General features: G+C 40.5%; 1 protein-coding gene and 1 long non-coding RNA gene across 4 annotated transcripts in view; one reads left to right on the forward strand and one right to left on the reverse strand.

The window, feature by feature from the left end:
- Nucleotides 1–3,928: 3,928 nt before the first annotated feature.
- LOC129860878 (solute carrier family 35 member E2A-like) overlaps nt 3,929–15,866 on the forward strand; it is a 37,998-nt gene continuing 26,060 nt past the window's right edge. For 2 of the 3 annotated variants that reach the window (XM_055931748.1, XM_055931745.1), the window contains exon 1: nt 3,929–4,229. The gene's annotated coding sequence lies outside the window, so the exon portion shown is untranslated. Of the gene's footprint in view, nt 4,230–12,985; nt 14,125–15,866 lie in introns of those variants that run through there. The other variant, XM_055931746.1, reaches the window with a different exon arrangement.
- On the reverse strand, nt 10,306–11,977 carry LOC129860879 (uncharacterized). Its single transcript, XR_008760472.1, has 3 exons — nt 11,561–11,977; nt 11,336–11,442; nt 10,306–10,888 (listed from the first exon to the last, which is right to left on the reverse strand). It is a non-coding gene; the product is annotated as an uncharacterized LOC129860879 (long non-coding RNA).

Below are 15,866 nucleotides of genomic sequence, written 5' to 3' on the forward strand. Positions count from 1 at the left end.
CTGCTGCTACCAAAACAGTACCTGTGGCATAAAGACATGCACAGTCAAATATCTGGTTGTAATTGAGCCGTGTTCAGTAGGGAGAAACGTTTTGAAACAAGGAGTTACTACCTGAACTTGTCCAATGAGAGCTCAGATTGTTATTTTACGTTACAAAACGTTTTGCTATGGTGTACTGTACTGAACATGACCCTTTAAAAGAGGTTGGTTTCATTTTGTACGTCCACATGCAACATACCACAACCAAGTTCTTTCTATCCTGGACTGGAAGCACCATGAAGTTGACCAAAGAGCGCATCATGACTGCCTGTTCTCTTGCAGGATGCACCTGGTGATGTAGTATATGCAGAACACTGGAGGAACGGAAAGAAGACTATCACAAAGTCTTTGGTGTAGGCGGCATAATCAGGATTTCACCATAGCACACAATGTTGACATGGGGGATGATCTGAGTCGGGGGTTGCATTTATTTTCTCTGGACTTTTCATCATGTGTTCATGTCTGGACACTTCTCCTTTCAGGAGGGGTGGAGGTGGCTGTTGATTAGGTCATAAGTTTCCAATCTGTTGCTATTGCCACTAATGTAAGTTGCGCCACTTACAAATTCCAACCAGTTGGATGAGGGATACAGTGAAGTCGTCCTCATAGCTGTACTTTTCCTGTAGATGTTTGTCAGTGTGAGGGCCGGAGTGCCATCAAAGAGGCGATGAGGAAGCAGAAGTAAAACTTTGAGCATGAGAGCTCTGACCAAGGCTTTATCTCTAGGGTCAAGAGAAAGCAAAGCATATTGTCTTTGGTCACTAACATGGGCTTGCTCCTACCTATCTTTCCGAGTTGGTCCTGCCGTACATACCTACACGTACGCTACGGTCACAAGACGCAGGCCTCCTAATTGTCCCTAGAATTTCTAAGCAAACAGCTGGAGGCAGGGCTTTCTCCTATAGATCTCAATTTTTATGGAATGGTCTGCCTACCCATGTGAGAGACGCAGACTCGGTCTCAACTTTTAAGTCTTTACTGAAGACTCATTTCTTCAGTGGGTCATATGATTGAGTGTAGTCTGGCCCAGGAGTGTGAAGGTGAACGGAAAGGCTCTGGAGCAATGAACCACCCTTGCTGTCTCTGCCTGGCCGGTTCCCCTCTCTCCACTGGGATTCTCTGCCTCTAACCCTATTACAGGGGCTGAGTCACTGGCTTACTGGTGCTCTTTCATGCCGTCCCTAGGAGGGGTGCGTCACTTGAGTGGGTTGAGTCACTGACGTGATCTTCCTCTCTGGGTTGGCGCCCCCCCTTGGGTTGTGCCGTGGCGGAGATCTTTGTGGGCTATACTCGGCCTTGTCTCAGGATGGTAAATTGGTGGTTGAAGGTATCCCTCTAGTGGTGTGGGGGCTGTGCTTTGGAAAAGTGGGTGGGGTTATATCCTGCCTGTTTGGCCCTGTCCGGTGGTATCATCGGATGGGGCCACAGTGTCTCCTGACCCCTCCTGTCTCAGCCTCCAGTATTTATGCTGCAGTAGTTTGTGTCGGGGGGCTAGGGTCAGTTTGTTATATCTGGAGTACTTCTCCTGTCGTATCCGGTGTCCTGTGTGAATTTAAGTATGCTCTCTCTAATTCTCTTTTTCTCTTTCTTTCTCTCTCTCGGAGGACCTGAGCCCTAGGACCATGCCTCAGGACGACCTGGCATGATGACTCCTTGCTGTCCACCTGGCCGTGCTGCTGCTCCAGTTTCAACTGTTCTGCCTGCGGCTATGGAACCCTGACCTGTTCACCGGACGTGCTACCTGTCCCAGACCTGTTGTTTTCAACTCTCTAGAGACCGCAGGAGCGGTAGAGATACTCTTAATGATCGGCTATGAAAAGCCAACTGACATTTACTCCTGAGGTGCTGACTTGCTGCACCCTCGACAACTACTGTGATTATTATTATTTGACCAAGCTGGTCATTTATGAACATTTGAACATCTTGGCTATATTCTGTTATAATCTCCACCCGGCACAGCCAGAAGAGGACTGGCCACCCCTCATAGCCTGGTTCCTCTCTAGGTTTCTTCCTAGGTTTTGGCCTTTCTAGGGAGTTTTTCCTAGCCACCGTGCTTCTACACCTGCATTGCTAAGTACATAATCAATCATTAGGATGTTTTTAACATATAGCTTCAATAAAGTTCCAACCGGAGTATTCTTTCTTGTCTTCGTGAGCAATGGAACGCAAATGACTACCATGAGGAATAAGCATGATCAGAAAATGGCTGACTGCCAGACACCTGACTGATTCTGCTATCATTAACTCCCACAACACCATAGAAGTCTCATTATAATTTCTATTGATGGTTGACATCTAGTGGAACCCTAGGCAGTGCACAATCATTCATATCTCAAGGGGATTTCATTGGGGACTCTGGTGAATACATACTAGCTCAGATTTCTGACTTCCTGTTTTGATTTCAACTCAGGATTTTGCCTGCCAAGACGAGTTCTGTTAATCTCACAGACATAATTCAAACAGTTTTAGAAACTTTAGAGTGTTTTCTATCCAATACTAATAATAATATGCAAATATTAGCAACTATGACTGAGGAGCAGGCCGTTTGATATGGGCACCTTTCATCCAAGCTACTCAATACTGCCCCTGCAGCCATAAGAAGTTAAATAAAGGTAATAAATAAATAAATCCATTTTAGAATAAAATGTGGAAAAAGTCAAGGAGTCTGAATACTTTCTGAATACACTGTATATATTTGTTGACAGAATGTAACATATCATACGAAATGAATGATGTTGTACCATAGAGAATGATAGAAGCCAAACGGTGGTATTAGTATGGGAGCGCCATTGATGGCTTCCACCACTTTAATGCAGTCAACTGGGTGGGACTTCCAACTTCATTGGCTGATCCCTCCTGGTGACCCTGTTGGAGTCATGTCCAACCTGGTCATCAGGAGGGATCAGACAATTTTGAAGAAGAAAATTGATTACTTAAAAAATGGTTATCGCCATAATGGCGCTGCCTGTGCTGTCACAGACACAAAGATTTGTGTCTGTGACTCTTTGTGTCTCTATCTCTATGTGTTACACACTTTTTGGGGACCAGTTTTGAGTGCTAATTTCAAAACTACTGGCTGAAATTATACAAAACCTTTGTATTGTCTTTGTTTACATTGTCCAACGCACTGATCAGTGGATTGGGGGAGTCATTATGCCCCCTTGTGGTCAAACATTTCCAGTGGAACCTCATCAGAGTTGTGTTCAAGATTAAACCAAAGCTTTATAACTAAACCAAGATAGACCACCGCCGGTGGTTTCTAATGGGCAGAACAAGTCTGTGTTTGCATATTTCATTAGGGAACGTCTACTCTGTGAAGTGCGCGTGTGCAATAACTCAATTCGCCTTTGCACTCCTTCTACACAGCGCATTTTTTTTTACAACTTTTGCAAAGGGTAAAGTCTACAAAACTTAGTCCACTATGTTCATAGTAGATTCGAGTTTTGGGAACAGAGAGCAAATTGAGAGCAAATGTTTCATCGATGAGAAAATGTGCAGAATTTCGGCCAAAATCCATCTCCTTCCATCTTCTCCCACTGCTCGCCAGTGGGCTTCTTTTCACTACCATATTTGGTAGTGAGTGGAAACGCCAAGCGGATGCTTCATATTTATACGTCCAGTGAATTATCTGTCTAATTGTTCGATCTGTGATTAAACGTTTCGAAAGTTGAGATGAATGCAGAGTTAGCAAATGCACGTTATAAACAGACAACTTCCACTATTAACATGCAATTTCGCTCTGGTCCTTGTATTCAAAACGATATTTTAGGGACACCTTTGTTATTTTTAAGGTTGGAAATGCTGCAGCGGAGTTGTGGTCTAGACAGTCGACTCAAACCACCGCTAAACTCCGTGAAAGTAATTGGAAGTCCAACAAGCCGGGGGTGGTGTCGGTTTCCACTAGATACCAGAGCCACAAGTTAGATTCCACAACCAAAAAGTCAAAATTGGCTACAAAAAGTAGTCTTTTAGTCTTCATTTAATGTTAGGAATAAGGTTAGCACTGTGGTTAAGATTGGGGTTAGGTTAAAAGATTAAGAAGATAAATTGTAGAAATGGGCTGGGTTTAGCCATAATTATGACTTTGTCGCTGTGTTAACTAGTGACGACTGGCGGTGTCCTCATGCTAGCGATTGTTTTGAACTTACAGTATCAACTGGAAATCGGAGTTGCATAGGTGTGACCACTTGGTAAGTAATTCCTAATTCCCATATTTACTGCATCTACAAGCTGATTTTTATTTTTAATTATTATTTTACCAATGAAGAGCGCGTTCATTTAATGAATGAGTATGTTCTCGAGCTGGCTATTTGACAGGCACAAGCGCATTCACATTTAAGCTAACGTTAGCTAGCATTAGCCAACTGGTTAATTTTGCTTGTCAACTATACTGAACAAAAATATAAACGCAACAATTATAACGATTTTGCTGAGTGACAGTTCATTTAAGGAAATCAGTCAATTGAAATAAGTAAATTAGGCCTAATCTATAGATTTCACATGACCGGGCAGGGGCGCAGCCATGTGTGCGTGCGTCTACAGTGGCTTGCGAAAGTATTCACCCCCATGGCATTTTTCCTATTTCATTGCCTTTACAACCTGTAATTAAAATTATATATATTTTTTTTTAGGGGGGGGTTGTATAATTTGATTTACACAACATGTCTACAACTTTAAAGATGCAAAATATTTTTAATTGTAATACAAACAAGAAATAAGACAAAAAAAATGAACTTGAGTGTGCATAACTATTCACACCCCCCCAAAGTCAATACTTTGTTAGAGCCACCTTTTGAAAGAATTATAGCTGCAAGTCTCTTGGGGTATGTCTATAAGCTTGGCAGATGCAGCCACTGGGGTTTTTGCCCGTTCTTTAAGGCAAAACTGCTCCAGCTCCTTCAAGTTGGATGGGTTCCACTGGTGTACATCAATCTTTAAGTCATACCACAGATTCTCAATTGGATTGAGGTCTGGGCTTTGACTAGGCTATTCCAATACATTTAAATGTTTCCCCTTAAACCACTCAAGTGTTGCTTTAGCAGTATGCTTAGGGTCATTGTCCTGCTGGAAGGTGAACCTCCGTCCCAGTTTCAAATCTCTGGAAGACTGAAAAAGGTTTTCCTCAAGAATTTCCCTGTATTTAGCGCCATCCATTCTTTAAATTCTGACCAGTTTCCCTGTCCCTGCCGATGGAAAAACACCCCCACAGCATGATGCTGCCACTACCATGCTACACTGTGGGGATGTTGTTCTCGGGGTGATGAGAGGTGTTAGGTTTGCGCCAGATATTCCATTTTCCTTGATGACCAAAAAGCTCAATTTTAGTCTCATCTGACCAGAGTACCTTCTTCCACATGCCTTATGTTTGCTTATTTTTTTCTTTAAGCAATGGCTTTTTTTCTGGCCACTCTTCAGTAAAGCCCAGCCCTGTGGAGTGTACGGCTTAAAGTGGTTCTATGGACAGATACTCCAATCTCTCATGGATTTGATGATGCTCCGTTGGATGTTCAAAGTTTCTGATATTTTTTTTATAACCAAACCCTTATCTGTACTTCTCCACAACTTTGTCCTTGACCTGTTTGGAGAGCTCCTTGGTCTTCATGGTGCTGCTGGCTTGGTGGTGCACCTTGCTTAGTGGTGTTGCAGACTATGGGGCCTTTCAGAACAGGTGTATATATACTGAGATCATGTGACAGATCATTTGACATTTAGATTGCACACAGGTGGACTTTATTTAACTAATTCTGTGACTTCTGAAGGTAATTGGTTGCACCAGATCTTATGTAGGGGCTTCATAGCAAAGTGGGTGAATACATATGCACGCACCACTTAACTTAACTTTTTTTTTTTTTTTTACAAATTTATTTTATTTCACTTCACCAATTTGGACTATTTTGTGTGTGTCCATTACATGAAATCCAAATAGAAATCCATTTAAATTACAAGTTGTAATGCAACAAAATAGGAAAAATGCCAAGGGGGGTGAATACTTTTGCAAGGCACTGTGGGTTTGTGTTGCTTCACAGTCCCCGCTGTTCCTTAATAAGGTGTGTTTTTATCAGGGTTTTTAAAAATCTAATTTTACTGCTTGCATCAGTTACTTGATGTGGAATAGAGTTTGGCTCTATGTAGTACTGTGCACCTCACATAGTCTGTTCTGGATTTGGGGACTGTGAAGAGACCTCTGGTGGCATGTCTTGTGGGGTATGCATGGGTGTCCAAGCTGTGCGGCAGTAGTTCAAACAGACAGCTCGGTCCATTCAACATGTCAATATCTCTCATAAATAGAAATAGTTAAGAAGTCGATCTCTCCTCCACTTTGAGCCAGGAGAGATTGACATGCATATTATTGATGTTAGCTGTCTGTGTACATCAAAGGGCCTGTTGTGCTGCCCTGTTCTGAGCCAATTGCAATTTTCTTAAGTCCCTTTTTGTGGCACCCGACCACACGACTGAACAGTAGTCCAGGTGCGACAAAACTAGGGCCTGTAGGACCTGCCTTGTTGATAGTGCTGTAAAGAAGGTAGAGCAATGCTTTATTATGGACAGACCTCCCCATTTTAGCTATTGTTGTATCAATATGTTTTGACCATGACATTTTACAATCCAGGGTTACTCCCAGAAGTTTAGTCACCTCAACTTGCTCAATTTCCACATTATTTATTACAAGATTCAGTTGAGGTTTGGGGTTTAAGTGAAAGATTTGTCCCAAATACAATGCTTTGAGTTTTAGAAATATTTAGGACCAACTTATTCCTTGCCACCCACTCTGAAACTAACTGCAGCTCTTTGTTAAGTGTTGCAGTCATTTCAGTAACTGTAGTAGCTGACGTGTATTGTGTTTAGTCATTCGCATACATAGACACACTGGCTTTACTCAAAGACAGTGGCATGTCGTCAGTAAAGATTGAAAGAAAAGTAAGGGGCCGAGACAGCTGCCCTGAGGAATTCCTGATTCTACCTGGATTATCTTTGAGTGGCTTCCATTAAAGAACACCTTATGTGTTCAGTTAGACAGGTTATGATCGATAATGGCAAAAGCCGCAATTAAGTCAAACCCCACAATCCTTTTTATAATCAATTTCTCTCTGCCAATCATCAGTCATTTGTGTAAGTGCTTGTTGAATGTCCTTCCCTATAAGCGTGCTGAAAGTCTTTTGTCAATTTGTTTACTGTAAAATAGCATTGTAACTGGTCAAACACAATGTTTTCCAAACGTTTACTATGGGTTGGTAACAGGCTGATTGGTCGACTATTTGAGCCAGTAAAGGGTGCTTTACTATTCTTAGGTAGCGGAAGGACTTTTGCTTCCCTCCAGGCCTGGGGGCACACACTTTCTAGTACAGTGGTTTCTCCTTTAAACGTTGCGAGCTTACATCGCGGGATTTAGAGGTACCCAGCGTCATGACTTCATTGCTCCAGACGACCACAAGGGGGAGTTAGAGCACTCATTATGCACTCACCCCACCTCTTTAAGGAATACCTAGGATAGGATAAAGTAATCCTTCTAACCCCCCCCCCCCCCCCCCCCCCCCTTAAAAGATTTAGATGCACTATTGTAAAGTGGCTGTTCCACTGGATATAAGGTGAATGCACCAATTTGTAAGTCGCTCTGGATAAGAGCGTCTGCTAAATGACTTAAATGTAAATGTAAATTATGCATTTGGGTCCCAAGGTTTTTATATGACCAATCATATCGAGTGGTTCCAATGACGAATTTTGACACGAGCCACCCGTCCCTGGGTGAAGATGGCTGACAAAATGTACAATTGAGAGGAATATGTTAGTTAATGTAGAGACAAACGTTTGTGCATATTTTTTTGTCATAATGTTAATTTACAAAAATCGCTACTTAGCAAGTTCTCTGACTAGCTAACATTAGCCAGCTAGCTAGTGTTGGGAGAATGAATTTGCAATTCATGTTGTTTAATGTTTTCGGGACTCCTGAGAACCAGCAAACCAGGCTGTTGTCTTGTGAATCAGTGGATGTAAAGAATCTAGCTAGCTAAAGCATTTACTGCAAAATGAATGTACAATTGTGTAAGCTTGCCTTGCAATGCAGCTGAAGTAACATAGCTAACTATTTATTTGCTTATTGTGTAGTGGAGGATAAAATAACTGTATGCCTATGGATGTGTAGCTAGCTACAACATGTAGCCGATCTGTGTATGGACTAGAGATCGACCGATTATGATTTTTCAACACCGTTACCGATTATTGGAGGACCAAAAAAAGCCGATAACGATAAATTGGCCGATATAAAATAATAATATATTTGTATTAATAACAATTACAACAATACTGAATGAACACTTTTATTTTAACTTAATATAATACATAAATAAAATCAATTTAGTTTCAAATAAATAATGAAACATGTTCAATTTGGTTTAAATAATGCAAAAACACAGTGTTGGAGAAGAACGTAAAAGTGCAAATGTGCCATGTAAAAAAGCTAACATTTAAGTTCCTTGCTCAGAACATGAGAACATATGAAAGCTGGTGGTTCCTTTTAACATGAGTCTTATTCTCAGTTAAGAAGTTTTAGGTTGTAGTTATTATAGGACTATTTCTCTATATACGATTTGTATTTAATTTACCTTTGACTATTGGATGTTCTTATAGGCACTATAGTATTGCCAGCCTTATCTCGGGAGTTGATAGCCTTGAAGTCATAAACAGCGCTGTGCTTCAAGCATTGCGAAGAGCTGCTGGCAAACGCAGGAAAGTGCTGTTTGAAGGAATGCTTACGAGCCTGCTGCTGCCTACAACTGCTTAGTCAGACTGCTCTATTAAATATCAAATCATAGACTTAATTATAATATAATAAACACACAGAAATACGAGCCTTAGGTCATTAATATGGTCACTTATGTCATAATTATGTAAAATTCAGGCAAATTAATTAGTCTTTGTTAGGAAGAAATGGTCTTCACACAGTTCACAAAGAGCCAGGCGGCCCAAACTGCTGCATATACCCTGACTCTGCTTGCACAGAACACAAGAGAAGTGACACAATTTCCCTAGTTAATATTGCCTGCTAACATGAATTTCTTTTAACTAAATTTGCAGGTTTAAAAAATATATACTTGTGTATTGATTTTAAGAAAGGCATTGATGTTTATGGTTAGGTACATTGGTGCAACGACAGGGCTTTTTTCACGAATGTGCTTGTTAAATCATAACACGTTTGGCGAAGTAGGCTGTGATTCGATGATAAATTAACAGGCACCGCATTGATTATATGCAACGCAGGACAAGCTAGTTAAACTAGTAATATCATCAACCATGTGTAGTTAACTAGTGATTATTTAAGATTGTTTTTTATAAGCTAAGTTTGATGCTAGCTAGCAACTTACCTTGGCTCCTTTCTGCACTCGCCTAACAGGTAGTCACAGCCTGCCACGCAGTCTCCTCGTGGAGTGCAATGAAATCGTCCATAATCGGCGTCCAAAAAGGCCGATTACCGATTGTTATGAAAACTTGAAATCGGCCCTAATTAATCGGCTGACTTCTAGTATGGACACTAAAACGTTAGGTTCTGAACTAATATTCATACCAATCTATGAACCTCAGCTATCATAGTTGTTGTATCAACTTCAAGTCTGAATGGCATTAATGAAACCTATGTGTAACCGGTGTGAAATGGCTAGCTAGTTAGCAGGGTGCGCGCTAATAGCGTTTCAACCGAGGACGTCACTCACTCTGAGTCCTTGAAGTAGTTGTTCACCTTGTTCTGCAAAAGCCGCGGCTTTTGTGGAGTGATGGGTAACGATGCTTCGAGGGTAGCTGTTGTCGATGTGTGCAGAGGGTCCCTGGTTCGATCCCAGGTAGGGGCGAGGAGATGGATTGAGTAGAATATAATAACTTTGTTGTGCCAAGGATGCAAGTCCTATATACATCTACTGTGGTTATTACCACACATGAGATTCCCACATTGTTGCCTGTACAATGAGGCTACAATGATCATGTACTCTTCCTTGGCAAATAAAGGTGCAGTTCAGGTATGAATCTCTGAGACATTATTTTTCAGTCATATCAAACTCCATTATTTGAATGATGCTGTGTCTGCATGTATGTATTACAATTATACACTTCAACAGTGTTTACCGCTCCTGGGATGTCAATGATTACACATTGTAACTATGCAATAGACTAGAAAAATGATTGATTTGTAATTCATATATACAGAAAAAGAACTATGCATATCGAACTCCATCTGCATTAATCTGAGGACACCGGATAGTATTTCAATAAGATACTTAATTTCAACCAGTGGAGACTGTGAAACGCTTTATTGAAAGAAGTTAATTATTCAGGTGTTATAAATACATAATAAATGCATTATAATGATAATTGTAATATTATAAATACAAGTTCTATCTGTACTTCAATGCACATATGGTGTGCATTATAAAACGAGGAAGAAAGACAAGGTGGGGAGAGAGGTGTAGAAGACAGAAAGTAAAAGAGGTAAGAACAGCGGCAGACTACCCTAATGCTACCCTAATATTCTCTGTTCATCACAATTGCGGTGTCTCCTAACCAGCCTTGGGCCCCCAGTTGGCCCGAAGGTTATCTTAAGAGCGGATGAGGTGGCGATGATGGGACTGGCTTTCTCTCTCACATCAAAACATGCCTGCAGACGAGTGACAGATGGATAGAGAGAGAGCATGATTAAGCTTTGTTTTTATATTCTAACACGGTCAGTCACTCTGGGACTACTACATCTCTGTCTGTATTTCAATGTAAAGCATCTCTTTAATAATATTCCTGTTGACCCGACCAAGTGCCCTCTCTGTCAGCCAGTTCAGATGCGGGAGGGGTTCACCAATACAGCTGATATAACCTAGAGGATTTAGGGAGGAGGGGGAGAGGGATGAAGTGAAGAAGAGAGACTGTTATTGTGTGTGTGATCTCACCTGGTGTCCACACTGAGTGGCTACAGAGTACTTTATGCTGAAAAACAGACACATGAGGACAAACAATAGAAGATAATGTCAATAGAAGATACTGTATGTGACGCAGACACCTATCGGCGTGTACCTGAAACATTTAAATATAGAGGGTTATGTGTCTCACCACTTGGTTATTGCAAGCCTAACCCCCAGGGAAATCATGACCTGGCAACAACAGATAGCAACAGATGGTCCAGTGAAAATGGTTGTGTTTATGTGGTGTAAATCTGAAAATTAGCAGCTAACAAGCGGGTTTTTTAATTAATGTATGTGAGACAGGTTACATGTACAACAAGACAGGCAGAGATGGAGAAAAAAACACAGAACAGTTTAATTACCTCTGGTTATGGACACTTTTGCCAGCGATAAAGCTTCCACGCCCTGTTCCTCAGACAGTGAACATCTGGCAATATCTACATTTTCCACCTCTTGATCAGCTCGCTCTCTGAAAGTAAAGAAAACAGCTTATTTTTTATAGATATGAAAACAATATCTGAGATATGACTGTTCAATCTAAAGCAGCAGATTTTTAGAATACGTCAATACAGCCCAGTGCTGCTTACCTGAGATGCCATCTTTGTAGGTGTCCGCTTTGACTTCCTTTGTGTCGGAAAAAAGTTGCTTTCATAACACTTATTTTTGATACAAAAAATATTTTTTTTAAAAAGAGGTTTTGCTCTTGACAAAAATACCCAAATGTACCCATAGCATATAACAATTTGCCTGTGAATAACCACACCTTCATACAAACGTGCTACTGTATGTAGAATTCTTGACGCACAACCGAAAATGCTGCCATATCCTGCCAGCACGCCCACAAGCGAGCCACTCAGGAGCAGAATGATGACGCGTAGAAGAGGGAAAGGAATGAGATGGGAACAACAATTTGTTGCAAATTGGGGAGGGGGGGCTAATAACTGAACAACCTTTACTGAATAATACTCTAATAGCCGAGCTAGGTGTGAACCCCCCCCCCCCCCCCTCTCCCTCCCTATCACAGACCAGATTTGCCCTAACGACCAAGGGGTAGCTTGCAACTCAATGTAATAAAGTAATGACTTTTCAAATAAGTTACCTTACACTTTATGTTGGCTGACAATTTGTTAGCTACGCTGTCCTTACGAACCACATAGCATATCATTACAGCAGTATGTACCAGTATGTTAGCTAGCTACCTAACGTTAGTAGTTATACATCAAACTTGCCACTATATTAACTATAGGCTAACTACCCAACGTTTATTGACTTGATTACGCTCATCATTCTTAGCTAAATGGTATAGTCGTTGTGCTTTTCTCAATGGACATTTGGGTGCTTTCGTAAATTCGCTCTGGCTATCTATAGGCTGGATAATAGAACGAGTCAAAATTCGCCCAAGGCTGAAAAACGGCTTAACCTGTTTGGCGTGCAAGCCCGACCTCGGACCGAAAATGACACCCCTGCAGAGCGCGAAATTCAAAATCTATTTTTTAAAAATATTTAACTTTTACACATTAACAAGTCCAATACAGCATTTGAAAGATAAACATCTTGTCAATCCAGCCAACATGTCCGATTTTTTTAAATGTTTTACAGAGAAAACACCACATATATTTATGTTAGCTCACCACCAAATACAAAAGTGGACAGACACGTATGAATTATGATTATGAAGTATGAATTATGATTGAAGTAGCATGCACAACCAACCGAAATAAACTAAAACCAACCTAAAGAGCCCAGAAAAAACGACCTCAGATGACAGTCATATAACATGTTACACAATAAATCTATGTTTTGTTCATAAAAAGTGCATATTTTAGCTATAAATCTGTTTTACATTGATGCTACCCAAAAATGCTAATACATAGCTACAGTCTGAATCCAGCCGGGAGTAGCCAGAGAAAATACATACACCAACGTCGGCTACTAATTACACCTCATAAAACATTTCAGAAAAACATATGGTGGATAACTAATGAAAGACAGATATCTTGTGAATACAGACAACATTTCCGATTTTTGAAGTGTTTTACAGCGAAAACACAATATATCGTTATATTAGCTAACATCATAAGCTAGCATAAGGCAGCATTGATTCTAGTCAAGCGCTAGCCTAGCATAGTTAGCAGAGTTAGCATTCAACAGTTCGACATATATATGAAAAAGCATCCCAAATTGGGTCTTATCTTTCTTGGTACTCCATCAGAATGTTGTAACGGGGTCCAATGTCCAGTAGAGTCTTTAGTTGGGTTCCAGAACGAATGATTTCCCTCTTTGGTTAGCTAGCACGGTAGCATTGCTGCGCCAGAAAGCGTTTCTTCAAAAAATTCTTCCGTCGTTTCACATCTAAAGTCCAGAATAAATTGCAATAATATAATTAAAGTATATTGAAAAAACCTACTTTAGGATGATTTTGTGACATGTAGCAAATAATATCGTAGTCAGGCATCATATTCAACGTTATCTACCTTGTTCCAGAAGCCGAGATCAAATTATCCTTCGCGCCCGGATTTTTATTTTAACTGCGCAGGTCTCACAAGAAGTTCTGTTATTCAGTCCAGGGACGAGATATTCGACTCCTTTCAATTCTCACTTCCGCATTACAGTCTGACGAACGCCTCTGACGTGTTAATATGGTCCCAAGTCAAATGGCCTTTTATAGAGAAGGTCTTAAAGAGACACATCGCATTTTGGGAAACTCAATTCGGCTGGGAAAATAGCTGTAAAAATATTTCTGTTCGACTTAGAGAAACAATTCAAACCTTTTTAGAAACTACAGACTGTTATCTATCCAACAGTAGTAAATATATGCATATTGGAAAATAAAAAGTTTCTTAGGAGGCCGTTTGAAAATGTGCACACATTTTCCAGTTTTTTCAATATTCAGCGTGCAGCCATAACAGGTTTTAAGAACGTTGGCTAAACTGGAACACTAGCGTGAGCCCATAGCGAATTAATGGGGTCGAACGTTTGCAGAGCCTGTTTTGACTGGAGTGATGCTTAGAATTCTATGAAAAATGTATCCCTTTTTATTTTACCACTACAATCTGTTCGTCGGACGAAACTGGAAGAAAACAACTTGTGTAGAAAGTAAACATCCGCACCTCGATGGTGTCAACTGTGCTTATGTCTGCGTAATGAAAAGGTAGGGAAAAAATAAAAACTTATATTTCTCGTCTAGCGCTCGATGACAAACGAGCTCGCTGCCCAGACTTACATAATTACAAAGAGGAGATTCACCTGATTTTAAAATGGTGCCCGTGTAACAGTTTTGCGTCCGTCCCTCTCCTTGCCCCTACCTGGGTTCGAACCAGGGACCCTCTGTACACATCGACAACAGCCACCCTCGAAGCATCGTTACCCAGGACTCCACAAAAGCTGCAGCCCTTGCAGAGCAAGGGGAACAACTACTTCAAGGTCTCAGTGCGAGTGACGTCACCGATTGAAACGCTATTAGCATGCACCCCGCTAACTAGCTAGCCATTTCACACCGGTTACACCCGACTTGAAGAAAACAAAATATACACAGTGAGATATTTGGGAAAATAGACCGGCATGTCTCTCCATAGGAAAACAATGGGGGAAGCTCAGCATTCCAAGGGCGAAAAGTATTTTGGGGCTAGCATTTGATGACAACCGAGCTAGCTGCACAGGCTTACATAATTAGAAAGACGAGATTCTCATGATTAAAATGGCATCCGACTTGAAAAAAATCTAAATATACACATTGCGAGATATTTGGCAAAATAGACAGACATGCCTATATTTCCCCAATATTTTTGTTGTTTACATTTTAACTATAAAACAACGTGAGCAGGTCTCATTGCCAACAATAGCGAAGCAGGCATTGTGACGTTGAACAATAAGCTGGGAATAGGACGTTCGGAAGGCGAGTTGGTGCCACGGTGCTCAATTGAACTAATAGGAGCTGGCAGGGTGAAAAATGCACTAAAATAAGGCCTGTTTTTTCACGATTACTTCAAAACGACGGCAAGCAGCTGGGAAATATGGTCATATTATGAAACTGGGCTCCACGGTGGATGCAATTAACTCGTTTTTATCAGAAAATAATTTTGTTAAATTTCATGTGTCTAGCCTACTATCTACACGGATTTCAGAGCAATCTTGTCTGAGTGTACCAGAGCAAAGTAGCCTAATAAACAAATAACCACATTTCGTTAATAAAATAAAGATAACAAATACTCTTTCAAAATGCAGATGTTGATTTAGTTATGGATCCATAACAAATTACTATGGGAAATAAAAATCACTGATTTACAGAAATATTGGAACAAAGTTGTCTAATGAAGGCAAACAGTTTAGAATCCTGTAGCCTACTCCCGACCGTCATATTGTACTTCGCCATATTTTCCATTCCATCCTAATGGAAACCCTTAGGGTTCATACTTTGGTCAGATATACTTTGATTTGTAATGTCAGTGTTTGTTGCTGGCATGTCATGCCTATGTTTGCTAATCTTGCCAATGAAAAAATCATTAAAGTAGTTGGCAATATCAGCCGATTTTGTGATGAATGAGCCATCTGATTCAATGAATGATGGAGCTGAGTTTGCTTTTTTCCCCAGAATTTCATTTAAGGTGCTCCGAAGCTTTTTACTATCATTCTTTGTCGTTTATCTTTGTTTCATAGTGTAGTTTCTTCTTTTTATTCAGTTTATTTACATGATTTCTCAATTTGCAATATGTTTGCCAAATGGTTGTGCAGCCAGGCTTATTTGCCATTCCTACTGCCTCATCCCTCTCAACCACACCATTTTTCAATTTCTCATTAATCCACATGGATTTAACAGTCATTTTCTTAATGGTTGCATGCTTATTGCATGCTTATCAGTTTTTCACAATTCCTGACATTTAATCCTAGTAAAAA

This window comes from Salvelinus fontinalis, chromosome 8 (assembly GCF_029448725.1).
Source record: "Salvelinus fontinalis isolate EN_2023a chromosome 8, ASM2944872v1, whole genome shotgun sequence".
Classification (NCBI taxonomy): Eukaryota; Metazoa; Chordata; class Actinopteri; order Salmoniformes; family Salmonidae; genus Salvelinus; species Salvelinus fontinalis.